Raw genomic sequence first — 15,397 nt, forward strand, 5'->3', positions numbered from 1 at the left:
ACTTATTCAGCCATTCTCCAACTGATGGGAACCCATTCAGTTTCCAGTTTCTTGCCACTGCAAAAAGAGCTGCCACAAACATTTTTGCACATGTGGGTCCCTTTCCCTCCTTTAGGATATCTTTGGGATATAATCCCAGTAGAAACACTGCCAAATCAAAGGGTATGCACAGTTTGATAACTTTTTGAGTATATAAAAATAATGTTATTTAAAAGCTAAATGCCACTGTATTCATAATATCTAAACTATTTGCAATGAAAAGCTTCTGAAATATAAAGAATTAATGGAAGAAATTAAAACTATGTGGAAATTGGATGAGATACACATCATCTTTTTCAATATATCTGCTATTGGAGTTGTCTTGAAGATGTTTTCAGTAAGTCTAAAGAATATAAATTCAAAAACTCAATAAGAATATATCAACATTCTTTTTAAAGTATATTTGGGGGTCTGTAATTTAGAGTGCATAGTTTATAAAAAGATAGTGAATTTGTGGTGCATAATTATGTTGTTGCTCAGTTATGTCATTTAGGACTTTTTTTTTCTTTGCAAAAATATTGGAATGGTTTGCCATTTCCTTCTAGCCACCTGTTATATCTTTCTAGACACTATTATCAATATGATTATATTATCATAATCAACATCACTATTATAATAATTAGCTCAATAGAAGCATCTAGTAAAGAAGGCTTAAGGTCCAAAACAAAAAATTCTTTTTTTTTTTCTTTACGTTTTCATATTCAAATTGCTCAGGTATCTTAAGTTCTTGTTTTTATTTGGAAATTTTAGGCTTAAATTCTTAAAATCCACTATATTTTAATCTTAAGTTCTTTTAAAATCTCCAATTTTTATAATATAGAATTCTTTATGGGAAAATTTTACACAAATTCAGAAAGGCAAATCATCCCAACAGTTATTAATTGTCTATTGTTTCAATTAAACAAGAAAGAATTTTAAGGATCTATCTAGTAAGTACCAGGGACTGTGCTAGCTAGGGATAGGAAGACAAAATTGAAACAAAACTCTGGCCACAAGGAACTTTCAATTTTAGAGATGACAATATGTTCCTTTATTTATATGGCACTCACTACTTCTTTTTTAGGTTTGGTTTGAAAGAAAAACCACTCCCCAGAGAGGTAGATCAGAGGAAATGACTGGAGAGAATGTCATACCAAGAGAGTAGAGAGGAATGGTTTGATGGTGAACGAACAGTGAAATAACAATGTCTGTTTCCCATCAGCTTAGCTCAACACCACTACAAATTAGATCTAGGGGGATGTTACCATAAAGTGTTTTGTTTTGTTTGGTTTTGTTTTAAACTGGACTAAGATTTTAAGAAACTCTGAAGAAACTCCCTCTGTCAATGCATGTCAGTTTACTCTGTCCATTTAAATCTTAGAAAATGTTGTAACACTGACGGGTTATTGTATTTTCTCAAGGTTGCAAAGCCATGAGACTTCAGCCTATCTTTTTAACTCTGAAACAACTTCTTTCACAATTCCCTTTTTACCAGGGTGACTCTTACCATCATTACTAATTGTAAAACGTCTATTTGTTTCCAACTTACAACTAAGGTCCTTCTTTTGTTTTTGTCTTTGTATTTCTAGGGTTTCACACAGTGCTTGACACATATTAAGTGCTTTATAAATGCTTGTTTATAGGTTGACTTGACAGTTAAGATGATAATGTAAAGCCATATTAACATATTGGCAAAAATGAAGGGATAATTACATGATTAATTTACTACAGAGGGGAGTGTTTTCTTTGGTCCTTACTCACTTGGAATAGCAATTTTAATAAATCAAATTGTTCTAAAAGAGAGAGAAAAGAAGAAAGAAGAAAGAAGGAGAAGGAGAAGAAGAAGAAAAAGAAGGAGGGGGAGGAGGAGGAGGAAGTAGAGGAGGAGGAGGAGGAAGAGGAGAAGAAGAAAAAGAAAAAGAAAGAAGAAGAAAAAGAAAGAAAGAAGAAGAAAGAAAGAAGAAGAAAGAAGAAAGAAGGAGAAGGAGAAGAAGAAGAAAAAGAAGGAGGGGGAGGAGGAGGAGGAAGTAGAGGAGGAGGAGGAGGAAGAGGAGAAGAAGAAAAAGAAAAAGAAAGAAGAAGAAAAAGAAAGAAAGAAGAAGAAAGAAAGAAGAAGAAAGAAGAAAGAAGAAGAAGAAGAAGAAGAAGAAGAAGAAGAAGAAGAAGAAGAAGAAGAAGAAGAAAAGAAGAAGAAGAAGAAGAAGAAGAAGAAGAAGAAGAAGAAGAAGAAGAAGAAGAAGAAGAAGAAGAAGAAGAAGAAGAAGAAGAAGAAGAAGAAGAAGAAGAAGAAGAAGAAGAAGAAGAAGAAGAAGAAGAAGAAGAAGAAGAAGAAGAAGAAGAAGAAGAAGAAGAAGAAGAAGAAGAAGAAGAAGAAGAAGAAGAAGAAGAAGAAGAAGAAGAAGAAGAAGAAAGGAGAGATTCCTCCCCCCTTTTTAGTGTGTGAACCAATCAACTAACTGTTGCAAGGATAATAAAATTGATCTTTTTCTTGAGTCCCGAGGGAAACATGCAGTTAAGACTAGGCCCCTCTATCTCTTATTTTGCCTAGCAAGCAAATACAATCTGGACTTCTCTCAATCGTGAATTGCTGTTTTTCCTAGAGTCCCGATTTCCCCCCAGGCTTTGCCTGATACTGCAGTCAGTAAATCTGTTTCATGGTTTCATTGGCCAAAGACAAAGTAGTCTTCCCTCTAAAAGTAGTTACCTTCTGCAGAAAATTTATTTCCTTTCCTGGAATTCCTAGGGACTGAGAAACCTATCCTAGAAGTGCTGGAGTACAACTCCGCTGATGTAATTAGGTCTGCTTCATTTCATTTCTTTTTTTTTTTTTTTTTTTTTAATCTCACAGTTGGGAAGGCGATCATCACTCACCTGTCTCTTGGAATTAACTTAGAGGCGGGTGACCATACTGGGTGTTTGAGATTGATTTCGACATCACGTGGGAGTCTTCACTGCCTTCTAACTATCTCTTTCCTGTGGCCCGGGGAACTGGGCTTTTAAAAATTAATATAGTAACTAAAAATATAGTTAGTGAAACATGTTGAATGTCAGGGAGAGAGAGAGATTAAGACCTATACCGTCTTTTTTTTTTTTTTTTTTCAGTAACTTTAATTGGGGCGTCCGTGAGTGAATTGTTTAGGAGGAGGTCCAGAAAATAAGGTTTACTTTTGGAGTTTTTATAAAGGATTTTTAAGAGACGAAGAGGTGGAGAGCTACCTAGTCCTGTCATGGCAACCAACCTGCCCCCTTTGAGGAACTGAGTTTTGTGCTCGAGTAATCCCTTTAGTTGCGATCTTGGTGAGAGAGAACCTCAAAAGTAATCAAACATCTTAGACGGCATCCAGACCCATAGAAATGTTTCTGTCACATATCTTACAGCGGCAGCATAGCTACCTAAACACTCACAGGCATTCTTTTGGGAAAATACAGTGAAAATCAGCGCTCCTTGTCCAAATCTGTTGCCTTGTGTGGCTATTAAGACAATGGGTCTACATGCACGTAGAGATTCCATTTTTAAAAATCACGTTACAAGTCAGTACTATAGATATGTCTTTAATATTGAAAACACCACTCGTGAGAATCTTCATAGTGAGTGACTTTCAGAGCTTAACTCAATTTAGCAAAGGAATGCTACTTTAAATTTTAAAATATTCCGAGAACATTTAACCCTGGAAAGTTTGTAACTCAAGTGGGGTCGCTAGAAAGGAGGCGATCAGGATTTGGGACAAGAGTAGGGGTGGAGGATGGAGGGAGGGGGGTCTTAAATCGGATGCCTTTCGCTCCATGTCTCTCGTTCCATTTCCTGCCTCTGAAGCAACAGTGTCTGTCTGGGCGAGAGAGCACTTCGTGCAATTTAGAAACTCGATAGGAGGCAGCAGCTGATCTCAGACCACCCTAAAAATAATTCGTGGCCGGGCTCTACGTGCTTCACTAGTGAAGGCAAACTCTACCATCCGAGTTAATACTTCTATAGTAAGAGGGCAACACGGGCTCTTAAAAATTCTTTTAAGACTAAAGGTAAGCGCCACATATTGATCTAACTTTAGCAATCACTGGGAATGGGTCTAATCTTTTCTTTCTTCCCCACCCCCATCCCTTTTTCTTAACCCTTGTGATTTTGTCTACCGGACCCTGTGCGGGCTTGCGCGGAGCCTTGGGGGAGGGGAAGAATGAGGGGGGATGCGAAATTTAAAAGCTGCTTCTCCTGAACCAATGGAAAACATTCAGAAGTCTCAGGGTGCTTCTCTTCCGCTCCCCCTTGACATCTGTAACTTCGTGGAATGATTCTTTTTTCGGTTCGTTTTCCAATGTTTGGGATTTTTGGACTCCGGTTGTGTTGACTGGAAACAAGATCTTGAGAAAATTTAGTAAACTAGTGTTCATGGACTAGGTAGCAGCACAGGTGTCCCCGTAGTGGTTTCAAATAATAGCAAGCACGTGGACGTGCCTTTTGCTTTTTAACTTTTGGTATTTAGTGTGGCCAATTCTTGTATTTTTTTTTTAATACTTTAAAAAATTGAGAGTTTTGGAATCCCTCTCCAGTCATTTAAAAACAGAAGAGTAAACTGAGTTCAGGCTGCCAAGTAGCTAACTATTGTTTATTTTGACTAGCGGTCATCACAGTTGAATTCTCAGACATTTATTCCATAATCTTTTCTTTAAAAATACTTTACTTGTTCTTTTGTTGATAGTTTCTACAACATTGAGCACTATGCTTCCACAACCTCTTGCTGAAGAAGCTCTAGCCATGAAGAAGACTATATTAAAAACTGTACACACCTATAGAGATTTAGATAATCTCTGAATAGGCACAATGACTTGTAGTATAGATAAAGCCATAAATATTTGCTGAATTGAATTGCATAACTTATATACAAATTTACTTTGTATAGAAGAAGGAGATTTTTAAATATTGCTTATGATAATATTCTAGGTTGTGAGAATACTTGAAAATAGAAACTCATTCAGAAGTAATGATTTATGTGAAGTATTGGAGAAGAATGGACAATTATATCAGTAATAATAATTTTACACTTAGAATTTAACAAGATAGTTCACAATAATATTTCTCTTTGGTCTTTACAACCTTCAGAGGATTCTTTTTTTAATTCTATGTGTTGCACGTCCAATGGAAGAGATTATTGACAAAATAAATGACATGATTATCAAATTATACTTATTTACAAATTTGAAACAATAATTTATAGTTCAGAGACTGCCTTGTTCCCATTTTGCAGATGAAGAAATAAAGAAATCTAAGAGTCAAGTGATATGGTAATTTCTACATGGTATTTTGATAGCAAAAATTGAATTTAGGTCCCTAGACTTTAAATATTTATGTTTTTTTTTTAAGGAATATAACTAATAGTAATAATGCTTTAAAAAAGTGGTAACCTTTAGTAATTATATTGGTCTATCCCACCTATTCCCTGTCCCCAATTTAAGGTTATGGATACTGTTGAAAATGAGCTCAAATGCATGCCTCTACATTTTTTATTCAGAATGTATCAGAAATCTTAGTCACACTAATGTTTAAAATGTCATAAAGACTTCTGGGACACCTTGTACATGCTTGATTTAAGAATATTGCTTGAAAACATCAGTGTTTCCAAATATCCCAAAGATATTTGGCATTTCTTAATTTTTAAAGTAAATATGATTGAAATATTTATATATATATATATTTTTAATATCTATATACCTATATATATATATATATATATATATATATATATATATATATATATATATAAAACCAAACTTTATTCATTGGTATATCTTACAATTTGGGAATAAAAAATGAATATCACCTACTTTCCCAAAAGAGCTATTATCATTCATCAAAAATATCTAGATTTCTTATCATATGTCTTTAAAATTCAGTAAATCTAAATCTTTTTCCTTGTGGGCCATCAAAAACCTACAAAAGTATGAAATTAACTTGTATTTTATGATTTGACATTCATCAGGAGGACTGGATTATGCCCTTTTACTATACTAGCAGTTCACAGGGGGAAAAAAAAAAATTGAGGTAGGACTACTTGGTCAATGACAATCTCTAACATTAAAGCTTTTCAAAGGAATGTGTGTGGTTGAAAAATGTCAATTTTACTCAGAAACAGAGATTTTGCTACCTGAATAGCAACCACAATGCAATTCATAGTTATTCAGGGAGTCCCTATCAGTACGTAAAAGCTTTACTGAATACCTATTTAGCTATGTGGTCAGAGTAGACGGTATACCAAAATAAATAGAAAGAATCCTTTACTAGAGTTATAGTCTCCCATTTATCTTTCACATGCCTGTCTAAAGGAATAGTGAGTTTTTCCTAGAATTTACCCATTTTTGTTTGTAGCCAGAGATGGCCAGTTATTATGATAATCTTTGTCATCAATTAATGTTGAATGTGAACATTGAATGATATTCTCTGAGGATCTTGCTAAATATACAAACAATATTATTAATATGAATCCCTCACTATCAATGCCCAACATGGGCACAGTCATATATCTATATTTATATCTATATCTATATTAATGATGGTATAATGGAAAGGATGAACTAGGGGACTTAGATTAATGTATTAACAAATCAGTTGTATTTTCATGGGTAAGTCCTTTCTCCCTTTGACTCCTTGTTTCTTTCTTAGTAAATGAAATAGTTAGATTAAGTGATTTCAGAAGTCCTTTTCAGCTCTAACATCTTCTGATATTACTCACTATACTCATATGATGAAAATTCATCATGTATTTATTAAAACTTGTCCTTGTCCATGAGGACCTTTTTCAGTAGAGAAAATAGTAAATTATTGCTTGATGTTCTTTCCTATATATTGATCATTGGTCAGTATTTGACATGTGTGTTACCATTTGTTTGAAGCCCTTCATATAAAGAGAGATGAAAAGTATACTGAGATTCACCAATTTGGAAAACAGAGTCTTGGGAAAAAATATTTAAATTCCTTTAATCAATGATTCTGTAAAGGAAGAGGGTGAAACGATGCTATCATCCAAATATATACAAAAACTATTAGAAAGGTTTCCCTTTCCTAAATTTAAGGGGTGGGAAAGGTTGGATCAGATGACCACTAATGATTCTTTAGGTTGTATTAATGTCGATGGAGTTTTGAAAGAAATAATTGGGTGAAAAGGGAAAGAGGATTTCAGGAAGTGGGAGGGGAAATTTAACTGAGAGATTTGGTTTGAAGGAACAGATTGAGAGCTAAAGACAATATGTGAGCTGATAAGGCTGAAATTGTAAGAAACTAAATCTTTGAATTAAGAAATTAAATCTTTAAGTTAATAATGTGAAGAAGCTTGAGTGTACTTCTGATATTTTAGATAATAAATTAAGGATGATTTAAATTGAACATAACATTTATAGACCGTGTTGCCTGGTTTTTGAATCTCAGATTCCTGATCATTAGTCCTATTTGTGAACCTCATGTTAAAATTTTTAAATTTGACAAGTCATTATATTTCTTAATTTATGTTTTCTTATATTTTCTTAATTCATCCTAAAATCCAATCCCATTTTACTCCAGGAGAATATTTTAGGACTACGATACAATGCATGCAATATTCAGAAATGATTAAAAATGTGTTATATGAATTCAAGATATTTTTCTTATAGCAGTAACAATGATGAATTTCAAGTTTTAAAATCTAGTTAAAGAAAGACAACACCTGTCCCATCTAATTATTGGAATGCTATGTAACTAGTAAGCCAGTTCCTTACATTTGAATCATTTACACATTTGTGTAAGTATATTTTAATTCTCCCAATATCTTTTTTTTACTAAATTAAAGTAACAATCTAAGACAAATTTCACAGTGAAAGAATGAATGGTGGTATAAGAATAAGGAAAGGAATAGTTCTCATTTAAAATTCATGTTTCAAGCCATATTTTAATTCTCTTTTTTTTCCAGCTCAAAGCAATAATGTTTTGTTACCTTTTAACAAATATGTTACCTTATCTTGATTTTTTTTTTACATTTTAGAAGTATCTTTTTAAAGATGATGGCAATATTAGTATAAAGAGGTGGTGGTGACTCATGTACTAAAAGTGAAAAGAGAAGCTGTTAATACTTAGATGACTTAATAGGGGTTCTTTTTAAGTAGCCCTTAATGACTCAACAGTTGAGCCACTATACCCAATCTTTTCTATGCTGTTCTCTAAAAGTTGAAGAAAAGAGATTAATTGATGTTCCAGTTTATTATCTTAAAAAGTTTGAACTCTGAAGTTAGTGAAGTTTTGTACATAAAATAGAGAAACAGATATTTTGTGATTTTAGAATCTTATATACTTCTGGTGACTTCAGGAAATGTTGGACAACTTCTTTATAGAAAATTAAAAAAAAAACCTTTGGTATATCAAATTTAAACCAAAGAACTTTTAAGACCACTAGAGGAATATAGACATATATTTGCACATGTATATGCATGTGTATGAATGTATGTGTATACATATGTGTGTATATTTCCCTTTCATGTGGCAGAATCTCAAAATTGTCTAATCCAAAAAACCTTGGAACAACATAGATCTAAAACTGTAAAGGATATTAAAAATCATTTGCTCCAATCACTTCATTTTACAGATGAAACTTTGGCCCAGGAAGTTTTAGGGAGTAGTCATAAGATGACAAATAAGATAATCATAATGATAATAACTCACATTAAAAGAGTGTCTACTATATGTCAGACACAAAGTGCTTCATAATATTTTTTATTTGATACTTAGAATAACCCTGGGAGGTTGTTGCTATTATTATCTTCTGAAGAAACTGAGGCAGAGAAGGATTAAGTGACTTGTTGTTCAGAGCTATAGAGATAGTAAGCTTCTGAGGTAGAATTTGAATTCAGGGCCTCCTGATTCCTGATCTATGACTCTGTGTAGGATGGCCCTACATAGCTAACTCTAGTAAACTATGCAAGGGGAAGTGATAATGAATGTGAACTATTTTCAGGTCCTCTGTTCCTAAACCCCGTGATATTTTCAATATATCATGGATCTGAAATAAACTCTTCTATAATCTATAATAACTACTATTTTATTGTTTGAATGACTATGGAATTAGGATGCTGTTCTGTTCCTTGTTCTTTCACCTTTTTTTCTACTTCATAGTAATTTCCAACCTATTTTTAACACATTATTTATCCTCTTGACAAGGCCGATGCTCCATTGCAGTTGTATTCTTTTGTTGTAAAAGAATCATGAATATATTTTTATTTCTAACTAATTTTATATACAATCAATTAGAACTTAATTAGAAATATAATTAACTAGTATATATTTACATATTTAATTATAAGTATAATTAATTAGAATATAATTAATATTGTCATTGGAAGGCCTTTTGAGTTGGTAGAGAAGGGGCAAGTCTTATAAAATTGCAGGTAGGATCAATATATCAATTTACCTTTCTAGCATCTATTGTATGTGAGGATATTTTCATATTACTCAAAATTTTCTCCCTCATGGCAGGTGCAGTTTTCCAAACTATAATATCTGTGAATTTTGAATTTGATTTATTGCAGATACCAAAGCATGATTCTGAGATAATCTGGCTTTTTTGAGTATTATAGCACATAGGATTGATAGATTTTTTTATTAGCTAGAAGGGACCCTCAAGGTCATCTAGGCCAGCATTCTCCTTTCATTGATGAAGAAATTGAGACCTATGCTATGCATTAAGTAACAGATGTAGGATTTGAGTTAAGTTCTTCTACATCATACTGTCTCTTTTAAATTAAGATTTTTCAGTTAACAAATATTGATTTTGGATCTTTTCCACTTTTTCCCATTAAAAGAAAAAAAAAAACAGAACCTTTGTAAAACATATATAAGCAAACAAAATAATTTTCTATAGTATCCCGTAAAAAAAAAAAAAAAAAAAAAAAGGTTTCAATCTGTACCCAAATTTTGTCATCTCTCTTTGAAAAGGTAGGTCTGAAATCATGTTTGGTTATTGTGTCATCAAAGTTCTTAAATCTTTAAAATGTGTTAATTTTACATTATTTATTATTATATAAATTGTTCTCAGTGTTCTGCATATTTCATTCTGGATCAGTTCATACAAATCTTCCCAGGTTTCTCAGAAAACTCCTTCAGTATGTCATAGAGCCCAACAGAATAGTATTATAATTCTAATATAATTTGTTCAGCCACTCTTCAATTGGTGGACACACAAAAAGGGCTCCATTTCTTTGCCATCATAATAGAAGCTACAATAAATGTTTCTGCTCATATAGATCCTCTTTCTTTTTCTTTGATCTCCTTAATAGGAATAGATATATAATGGTTAGTTAAGTTTTCAGTATAATTCCAAACTGCTTTGTAGAATGGCTGAAATAATTTTATAATTCTAACAATGAATTAATATACTTATTTTGCACAGCTCTTCTAACATTTATCATTTTTCCATTTTCTATTTTTTTAATGTGTTAGGTATGGAATGGAACTTGATAGATGCTTCAATTTGCATTTCTCTAATTATTGGTGATTTGGAGCACTGTTTTTTTTTCATTTGGCTATTAGTACCTTTGGTCATGAACTTTTCCCCTCTCCAAAGATCTATAATTTTATTAATCTAATTTATATCTCCCTTTATGTCTAAATCATAATATGTGGTGTAGAGTATTGTTCTTTCAGACTGTTTTCTAGAATATTATGTCACTGAATTCAGTAATTCCCGTGTGGTCTTTCTAAGGTAACTTTGAAAGTATTTAATATGATTTGTAGTCATTTTTAATGGAATTTATCTCTTCCTGTTGAGATTTTTTGGCAATATACATGATCATATTCTGATGACTTATATAGGCTTATTTTATTCCTTCCAACCTTACTAAAGTTATTACATTTTAATTAAGTTTTAATTGACTCTCTTGGGTTCTATAAGTATACCATAGTATCTGCAAAATGTAATAATTTTGTTTTCCTTTCACCAATTCTTATTTCCTCAATTTCTTTTTCTTTTTATTGTTCTTGTTATTCAACAATATTGAAATGGGCACTCTTGCTTTACTGCTGATATTACTGGAAAGGTTTTAACTTTTTTTCATTCATATTATGTTTGCTTTTGATTTAGATTCTCTTTACAATGGAGAGGATGGTGACCAAGATAGAATGTACTCAGCATTTGTAGTCTAGATTTGATGCAATTTTTTTTTTAGTTCCCTCACCCCTCAACTTTTTTCCCTTTTCAGAGCCCAGTCCTAGGTTGTTATTTTTTCTTTCTTTCCTTTTAAAACATTCTTCATGATCCACTAGTGATAAGAGTTTGTTTTGCTTGTGATTAATCCTTTTCCAAATCTGTCTTTTTGAATTTCTTCTTTGTTTCTCCCTTTCTCCTTTTTCTTCCTGTTTCTCTGTTGTGTGAAATATATTTCTGTATCTAACTGTGTGTAAGTATATATATTTTTTTCTCCTTGATTTGGGTATGCTTCCTGCTGATTGGTTTCATAGTATCTGCCACATGCAATGCTTTTGGGTGCTGTTAGTCATATGTGTGATTTCTATCAGATTGTGGTAGACTGAATGCTGTTCAGTGGGACACAACCTCTATCTGATCTAGCTCTTGGATGCTGTGGGTCAGCTAAAATCCTTGGCTTTCTATGTCTTAAGAAAAATTGTTGTCATTCAGTCATTTGGTCATGTCCTGGTCTTTGTAACCTCATTGGCCTTTTCTTGATCCAGAGATACTGGAGTGATTTGCCATTTCCTTCTCCAGGAAAGAAGCAGGTGCTTAATTAATCATTTAGCTTAAAACCCATACAATTTTTTTCATATTCCTTTAGAAGGGGCAGAAACCATTATTTTAGTCTTCAAAAGAGACTTCTCTGTGGGAAATAAGCTTTTCAACCTAATTTTTAACTTGTGAAGTGAACATTTTTGTTCCTCTAAGAATTTAGTCATGATTTTTCTCTCATCTCTCCAGAAGGAGATTCTTAGCCTCAAACATTAAAGTTATGAACATAGGTTAGAGTTAACTCCTGGTAACAAGTTTTCTTAGGCTCAAGACTATAATCTTTTTGATTCATTTTCCTAATCACTAGGGTTGGGGGTGGTGGGTTTCTCTTGCTTTTGATGGACATTTCACATAACACTCAATTTTAATTTTTATAGGCTTGACTACAAACCTATTTGCCAATGAAGACAAGACAGCTCTATAGGTCAAGACTTCCCTAGTTTTCAAACCTTGATCCTTTTCTGTTTTCACATGTTGTACATTGGAGAAGTGAAATGTTTAGACAAAACTATAGAGAAGAACAAATTTATTATCTCTTCCACTTTCCTAGCCACATCCTTATAGATACACATAGTAGGTATGGACATGTAGAGTCTGAAGGGAACTTTGAAATTCATCTTTGCCTTCTCATCTAAACAAAAATGGATTCACATCAAAGTGGTAATCTTGTGAGCTTCTTTGCATTTGATGCAACCAAGTTGCCAAAACTCCAAACATTTTTTGAATTGTATTGTTCTTTTGGAGTTCAATTCAAGGTCTAAATTCAATTTAGTAAACATTAATTAAATACTTGTAGTGGATACTTATGAAAGTTATAATCCAATAGGGAGGATGAGGATGCAATTAACAGTAATTAACAGTAATACAAGATAGAATATGATATGAGAAATATAAATAGAATATCAGGAAAAAGTACTCAAGGAAAAATCATACTTTTGATGATGACAAATCCTTGCCCTTTATGGGTGGATTTGACTTTTAGATATAGTCAAAAGCCAGTTAAGATAAAATCTATGAATAAGATGTGTGATTAGTGGAATTATCATAAACAAAAAAGAAGAGAGCATAAATATTAAATAATAAGACTTGTTTTTCTTGTGATGTTTGTTTCCTTTTTCTGAAAGTAGTTTCATAAATAAGTCAAATAAATCTTTGGAGCAGTAATAACACCATCAGAAGTGAATAACCAAATAAAGTAACTATGAATTTGATGATACTTAGTTGAGAGAGAAACATAAACACAAGCTAAGAGAGAGAGAGGAGGGAGAGGGGAGACAGAGACAGAAAGAGGGCATTTATTTTATAGTTATTTTTCAGAATTTTCCTTTGATATAAGGGGACTCTTTCCTTCATGAGTCTGAAGGGGAGCATCAATGAGACTATTTTTACTATTGATTGTTCAGTGTGATATCAACTGTTTTTTTCTTTGAATATTTCTATATCTTTTTTTTCTTGCAAATACTATTCATTTTTAATTCATTGTTAATTAGCTTAATAATCCTTAGTTTTTCTCTAAGGTCTTGAATTTCTACTTTGGTTCCTACCAAACTTGTTTACTAGATTACAAAGATTTCTGACAAATTCACCTTAGGCATATAGTAGTTTACGTGACTGGAGCTTCTTGTGTTTGTAGACTCATGAAGTGAATTTTAAATGCAAACTTTTAATATATTATTCTAAGTAGTGCTACAGAGTTTTTTTCAATTTGTTTAATACATTGGTTATATGCTCATTCTCAGATTTTTAAAATATATTTTTATTTCTGAAGTTTTATTGATGAATTTTGTTTTAAAATCAGTCATTTTTAGCTATCCTCAATTATCCTTTAATCCAACTCCATAATCTTTCTCTTAAAGAGAAAATAAACCACCTGACAGTGACCATAACTGGCACTATATGCAGCCTTTCATATCCATATTTTCCTATCTCTCTAACAAAAGGAGGGAATTACATTTTTTTTTCATCTCATATCCTGGGACATTTGGCTACCATAATCACACGCTATTCAGTTTTACTTTAATATTTTTTTCATTTACATTATTATTATTTTATATTATGTTTTGCTGGTTTTGCTTATTTCAGAATGTTTCAGTTTAAATTTGTATTTCCATGTTTCTTTAAGTTCCTTACATATTTATAGTCTTATGAAGCATTTATATTCCATTACATTAATACAGCAACAATTTGTGTAGACGTTTCCCACTCCAGTTGCTGAATATCTACTTTGTTTTCAGTTTTTATTTTTGCTACCACAAGATACTCCTTTGAACATTTGACCAAATATGAGGTCTTTCTTTTTTCTTTGATCATCTGTCTCAACAGTGATTACCTTGGCTAATTGTGTTTCATTTTACTTCTTTTCCAGGGTTCTCTGGTACCCTTCAGGAGGTTTGGGGCTTGGCAATGGCTCAAGTCAATTGGATTCTCCAATTTTGAGAGATGCTCTGAACCCTAATTACATTTTTTTTTTGCTGAGGCTGGGGTTAAGTGACTTGCCCAGGGTCACACAGCTAGGAAGTGTTAAGTGTCTGAGACCAGATTTGAACTCGGGTCCTCCTGAATTTAGGGCTGGTGCTCTATTTTCCAGCATGGAAAATTGCCTCCAAGATTACCATGGCTTGAGCTCTTGGATCCAGAGACTCTGTGACCTGAACCTAGAACTAAAAAGACAAAGGAAACAGCAAAACCCCATACCCAGTTCTCAGGTCCAGAGGGCTTAAAAGAAGGGTTAAAGAAGGAAATCTATCCTAGTTTATAACACCTCTTCTGTAGGTAAACCTTCACTGTCCTTCCCCATGCTTCTGGAAAAAAAAAGAGAGAGAGAGAATACAAGACTGGCAGTTTTAAAGATGTAGTCTACTTAGGTTACCCAGTCAAGTAAGGAAATATGCCCGTATGGCATATTTTTACAGAAACAAGTCTCTACTCTTTTTCCACATGGGCATCTCCATGTTAGGTGAACTAAGTAAGCACAGAACCTGAATGAAGGATGTGTGGAAAAAAGATTGAAATGGAAAGACAGAAAAAGAGAAATACTGTAATTGTCTATATTAAAGGCAGCTAGGTGGAACAGTGGATAGAATCTTAGATTTGAAGTCAGGAAAACAATCCTGCAAATATGGTCTCAGATACTTACTAGCCATGTGATCTTAGTCAGGTTCTTCTATTTGCCTTCATTTCCTCATCTGAAAAATGGGAATAGTAATAGCACTTATTTTCAAGGTTGTTGTGAGGATAAAATATGTTAATATGTATAAAGCACTAAGCACAATGCCTGGTATAATAGCTACTTTACAATGGTTGTTAAAAGTTTTAAAAAATATATTGTTTTTGTATGTCCATTTGGGACTTGGGTCAGTTGACAGATGCTTATGTAGTGGCTATGTTTTCTGGTTGACTATTCTTGAGCTAGGTCAGCCACATCTATGCCTCAGGGCTTTCGGGGTACCCTAAGAGGCTGGGATATCTCTTCTCTATTGCCATAAGTTTGAGCTCTCATCAGTTGTTATTAATCATCAATCAATGATTAACACCTCAGTTTCATTTAACAATTAACATCATTTAACTTTTATAAAATGTAATTTACTTTGAAGACATAGAAACAACAAAAGTAAAAACATTTTCCCAACATT

At 32.8% G+C, this 15,397-nt stretch overlaps 1 protein-coding gene across 2 annotated transcripts in view; it reads left to right on the forward strand.

Annotated features, from left to right (window-relative positions):
• The first annotated feature begins 3,897 nt into the window (after window positions 1-3,897).
• ABCC9 (ATP binding cassette subfamily C member 9) overlaps window positions 3,898-15,397 on the forward strand; it is a 190,340-nt gene continuing 178,840 nt past the window's right edge. For both annotated transcript variants that reach the window (XM_074268855.1, XM_074268856.1), the window contains exon 1: window positions 3,898-4,035. The gene's annotated coding sequence lies outside the window, so the exon portion shown is untranslated. The remainder of the gene's footprint in view (window positions 4,036-15,397) is intronic.

Source organism: Sminthopsis crassicaudata, chromosome 5 (assembly GCF_048593235.1).
Source record: "Sminthopsis crassicaudata isolate SCR6 chromosome 5, ASM4859323v1, whole genome shotgun sequence".
Classification (NCBI taxonomy): domain Eukaryota; kingdom Metazoa; phylum Chordata; class Mammalia; order Dasyuromorphia; family Dasyuridae; genus Sminthopsis; species Sminthopsis crassicaudata.